Source organism: Loxodonta africana, chromosome 13, assembly GCF_030014295.1.
Source record: "Loxodonta africana isolate mLoxAfr1 chromosome 13, mLoxAfr1.hap2, whole genome shotgun sequence".
In the NCBI taxonomy this organism is placed as follows: Eukaryota; Metazoa; Chordata; class Mammalia; order Proboscidea; family Elephantidae; genus Loxodonta; species Loxodonta africana.
In genome coordinates this window covers 90405173-90411175 of record NC_087354.1, presented here as the reverse complement: position 1 = coordinate 90411175, position 6003 = coordinate 90405173, and the positions used below count along the sequence as shown (strand labels likewise).

Here is a 6003-nt window from a genome sequence, read left to right as displayed (position 1 = left end):
TTTGTTTCTCTCTCTTCAGCGCATACAAAGAGGTATGAAAGTGAGCATGAAATATACAACAGAGTATCCTCATTATTCTTCTTAGAATTAAACTTTGAGTATTTCCCAATATTAAATAATTCTTATGAATATATTATAGACTATAGAATGTTCAAACTATCATGGGTCGTTCCCCTATTGTTAGAGAATCAGATCCGAGTTTGTACTATTTTATCATAATACCAACATAAGGACTGAATTTATGGTTACATCTATTATTTACTTAGTTTTTTGGTCACCAAAACATGCCTATTTTATAAAATTTGAAAAATTTAGAAGATGAAGCAAAAAAAAAAATAATTATGCAGCCTACCACCTACAAATTACTTGAAATTTGAAGAATTTCCTTATCATCTATTGACAAATTTGGTATGATGTCTTACACTTAGTTTTATATACTACTACTTTAATTAGAATTGTATCTGACAATTTTGAAGTATATTGCTAAACTGAATTCTAAAAAAAGAAGAAAAAAATCTAGTAATATTGAACGCTCATCTTAACAAGCCCAGAATCTTGAAAAGAAAATTTTGCTAATTTGATTGATCCACGTTTTTCATTTCTTTATTCACTGTTGCAAATATTTTTTCATACATTTATTAAGCAAGGCTAGCTCTTTTTTTCCACATTTATGTGTATGTATTTATACACACCCACACATTTTTTAGGGTGAATTTTGCATCACTTTATGTGGATTTCTTGTAAGTTTAAATGTCATCTGGAGGCAAATACCTTTTCTTATTGGTAGTTTATTTCTAATTGTTTAAGTAATTTGTTGTGAAGTTAAGCTCAAACATGCAAACAAGTTGAAGCACTGTTGAGTAATTCTGTTGTCAGCATAAAATATAATTTAGATTTGCTTTTAGAGTTTTTCTTTTTTTTTTTTGGAAGTGACACTACAACTATGTGTGTGAACTCATTGGAATTTACACTTATTGGTTTATTTATTGCCCAATTTTTAAGTATGGATCATAACAAATTATGGAAATATTTCAAAGAATGGGAATTCCAGAACATTTAATTGTGCTCATGAGGAATGTGTACATAGACCAAGAGGCAGTTGTTCAAACAGAACTAGGGGATACTGTGCAGTTTAAAACCAGGTAAGATGTGTGTCAGGGTTATATCCTTTCACCATACTTGTTTAATCGTATGCTAAGCAAGTGATCCAAGAAGATGGATTATATGAAGAAAAATGCAGCATCAGAACTGGAGAAAGACTCATTAACAATCTGCGATATGTGAATGACACAACCTTGCTTGCTGAAAGCAAAGAGGACTTGAAGCATTTACTGATGAAGATCAAAGACCACAGCCTTCACTATGGATTACCCCTCAACATAAAGAAAACAAAAAATCCTCACAACTGGACCAATAAGCAACATCACGATAAATGGAGGAAATACTGAAGTTGAGAAGGATTTCATTTTGCTTGGATCCACAATCAAAGCCCATAGAAGCAGCAGTCAAGAAATCAAACGACATATTGCATTGGGCAAATCTGCTGCAAAAAACCCATTTAAAGTGTTCAGAAGCAAAGATGTCACTTTGAGGACTAAGGCACCCTGACCCAAACCATGGTTTTTTTTTAATTGCCTCATGTGCATGCGAAAGCTGAACGATGAATAAGGAAGGCCAAAGAAGAATTAGTGCCTTTGAATTATGATGTTGGTGAAGAATATTGAATATACCATGGACTTCAAGGAGAATGAACAAATCTGTCTCGGAAAAAGTACCACCAGAATGCTTCTCAGAAGCAAGGATGGTGAGACTTCATCTGTATTACTTTAGATATGTTGTCAGGAAGGACCAGCTGCTGGAGACAGACATCCTGCTTGGTAAAATAAGGGAAAAAGAGGAAGCCCCTCAACAAGAAGGACTGACACATTAGCTGCAACAATGGGCTCATACAAGCAACAATTGTAAAGATGGCTCAAGGCCAAGAAGTGTTTTATTCTGTTGTACATGTGGTCACTATAAGTTGGAACCAAACTGAGGGCACCTAAAAAAAAAAAATTTTTTTTTTAAACAAGAACAACAATGTTTATTATCCATGTATATCTTAAACAGTATACCTAGTACACTGCATCTCTACATATATCTGCCTTTCCTGCTATCATGTGGACTTACGCCTCTGCTTCCCTTGTTGCCAATCATGTATAGCGATGCACTGGATCTAATTACTTATGAATTTTGGAATGACATTCCTTTATATGTGTTTCCTCTTTTCTTCTGAGTCATCACATCATACATATATACTAGAATTGTTACTCAAGTTAGTCAAGGATGGATGTCAGGAGCTATATTTGTCACTGTTGGAGTGGGAAGTTACAGCTAACAAGGGAAAGTGGTATGAATGCTCCATGTGGTACTAGATTAGAGATATCAGAATAAACTTATGTTTGTCTTAATATGGATAAGATGATTACATATAGAAATATTTATAGATATGTGTGCATACACAGGCTAGTGTGTGCACATATACGTTCTTGCTTGGTCAACCAAGTGGGCCTAGAAACAAAACACTCCAGTAGCAACAAGCACACCTAGTGCACAGATCTTGGTTTCTAATGCCATTTTACAATGACCGTGCTCTGTGGAAAAACGACTGATTCTATGGCAGGGGCAGGAAAATCCAAGATGAATCTGGAGCATTTTGTAGTTCCAGAAAGTAATGAAGTGCTAACAACAAATAAACAAACCAAACAACAACACAATGATAAATGTACGTCAAATGAAAACAGGAGCCAACTGCAAGTACTCTCAATAGCCAAAGCTGGAACAATTTGAGCAACAAAATAAAGTAATACTGGATTATAACTCAAAGTATAAAGTAAATATCCCTACTGATATAAATAAATGATTGAATGAACTAATAAATGGGACAGAATAGGCGAATCTCCCATGTAGAAGACTTCCTAACAATTTAGGTAGTCCTGCACTCCCAAGGAGGAGTATAACCCCCCTTTCTTAAGGGCTGTGCACAGGGACTTCCTTCCAAAGAGTGCTGCATAAAAAGACAGGGAGAAAAAAGGGTGACTTTATAGTGGAGAAACCTGACAAATACATGTCAACCAGGTAATACCAACAGGGAGAAGTAATGTTGATAGCATCTAGCCTTGATATAATCGGATGAAAATAGCACTTCACCCCATCCAAACTTTATAAATACATTTGGCAAATTTCAGTTGAAGGATGTTCTATAAAACACCTGACCAATTAATCTGGATCTCTCAAAGTCATCAAAAATAACAAAAGTCTGAGAAACTGTTACAGTCTAGAGTAGCCTAGGCCTAAATGTAATGTGCTATTCTGAATGGAATACTGAACCAGAAAGAGAATATTAGGTACAAACTAAAAAAATCAGAATTAAGTATGAACTTTAGTTAATAACAATATATCAATATTGGTTCATTAATTGTTAAACTTGTAGCATTGTAATGTAAGTTGTTAAAAATAAGGAAAATTGGATGTTAATAATAAGGAAAATTTCTTTATTCATATAAATTTATATTGTTAGGAATCTGAACCTTGTTATAATATACATATATTTGTTGTTTTATAATACACAATAAATGTCTATTTATGATCTCACTCCTGTTTGTCCAATATTTTGTTCTCTAACATTCCTTCTTAGCTCTCTTTCTCAGCCCCAGTCACACTGGCCTTCCTCCTCTTTTAAAAACTTATCGATGTTATCAGCCTCAGGGCCTGGTGTTGTTGCCTCTCAATCTAGAATGTGCTTCACCAAATATCTAAAACCTTCTTCTCTTCCGAAATGTTTCTTCTCAACTGTCCCCCTCCCAGGGAGGCCTTTCCTGACTATCTTTTCTAAAATAGCAATCGCTGTCATTTATCTGGAGCCCTGGTGGCATAGTGGTTAAGAGCTCGGCTACTAACCAAAAGGTCAGCAGTACAAATTCACCAGCTGCTCCTTGGAAACATGGGACAGTTCGTCTCTGCCTTCTAGGGTTCCTACAAGTCGGAATTGACTCCATGGCAACTTTTTTTGTGTGTGTCATTTATTTAGGAGTCCCAGATGGTACAAATGCTTAATGCACTAAAGGCCTAATGATTGACTTCCAAAAAACCAGCCATTGGAAATCCTACTGAGCAGTTTTGCTCTGACACACATGGGGTCTCCGTGAGTTGGAATGGACTTGATGGCAGTTGTTTTCATCGTTGTTATCATTTATCTAGCACTTATCATCACTTAAAGTATTCACTGTGGGATAAAGTCCTCTGTATAACCTGGACAGCCATGGTTTTCTCCATTCCTCTCCCTGCGGGCATCTTTAGGCTACAGCACAACTTTGCTCCCCCAGTGAGGCCTGGTGTTTGTTAGCAGGGTTAAAAAGAAATAATTCTGGGCTAAGCCCCATCCCCCTCACTTCCTTGGGAAGTCAGAGGGGCATGACGCATTAGGATGTTTGTTAATGGGGTTAAAAAGATACAGTTAGGCTGCAGCAGCGGATCCTCTGGATCCTTACCTCCACAGCCAGGTCAGAGAATACTCAAGAAGAACTGAGAGAATTCCAAGGCAGAAGCTTAGAATATGAGGCTGAATTGGAGATGCAGCTGCAACATATCGAAACCAGGAACAGGGACCACCTGTCAGAAAATAACCGCCCCTGCATGGTACTAGAAACAATCAAGGAGAAGTCTGAAATGCAGCATTCTGAAGGCTACCGGCAGGCAGATCTCAGCCTTGGAAGATGACATTGCGTAGGCAAAAGCAATTAAAGACCAACTGCAGAAATACACCAGAGAGCTGGAGCAAGTCAATGATGACTTGCAAAGAGCAAAAGGAGCCATAACCATGTCTCTGGAAGATGATGAGCAGCGCTTGAATCAAGCTATTGAAAGAAATGCCTTCCTGGAGAGCGAACTTGACAGAAGGAGAATCTCCTGGAACCAGTCCAGAGACTGATGGATCAAGCCAGCAGAGATATGCGGCAGAAATTGGCCATGCAGCAGATGTAGGAGAATCCCCTGACTTCCATGCCCGTTGCGGTGGAAACTGAAAGGACGGACGCTGCTGCCCAGGCCACCGACTCCACGCCACCCATGCCCATAGCTCATTGAGGACCCAGCACCAGCTTAAACCCAGTGGGGTCCTCAGACGTGGCCTGGATGACTCGGCTGACAGGACCTCCATATTCTGGTGGCCGGGGTATCTTCTCTCAACATTGTGGGAGACTTACTTGGAATCCAAACTTTCATCCTGCCGGCAAGTGAGATGGTCAACTCACCAGCAATGACTCTGAAGAATCTAAAGTGAATTAAAAACACCATTTTCATATCTAAAAATTAAGGCAACTATGATTATAATCTTTGGGGCATACTTATCCATGTCATACCTTTGGGAAAATAATCATGATCTGAAAATTCTTACTATGATTGAATGGACTCAGTGAATAAATACTAATTGGTACAAAAGGGCTTTACTAAATATAGCAACACCTTCAAAAGCCAGAACCTGTGTAAAATGTAAACTTGTCGGAGAAGGAAAACTCAAATATTTTCCACTATTACAGAGTGATAGAAAAGTGGCAAGAGTGTACTCTGTCAAACTCAGACAGCTTGAAAGACCCAGAAATATAAGGCAGTCCTGTTGAGTTTTGGTTCTCACAGATTTATTTCACTGTGCTTTTTTCTTTTTTTAACTTTTATTGAGCTTCAAGTGAACATTTACAAATCAAGTCAGACTGTCACATATAAGTTTATATACACCTTACTCCATACTTCCACTTGCTCTCCCCCTAACGAGTCAGCCCTTCCAGTCTCTCCTTTCATGACAGTTTTGCCAGCTTCCAACTCTCTCTATCCTCCCATGCCCCCTCCAGACAGGAGATGCCAACACAGTCTCAAGTGTCCACCTGATACAAATAACTCACTCTTCATCAGGATCTCTTTCCTACCCACTGTCCAGTCCCTTCCATGTCTGATGAGTTGTCTTCAGGA

The 6003-nt window shown here is 38.1% G+C and overlaps 1 pseudogene; it reads left to right on the top strand.

Moving 5' to 3' along the window:
• Positions 1-2622: 2622 nt before the first annotated feature.
• Positions 2623-5517, top strand: LOC100656721 (nuclear distribution protein nudE homolog 1-like; annotated as a pseudogene).
• Positions 5518-6003: the final 486 nt, after the last annotated feature.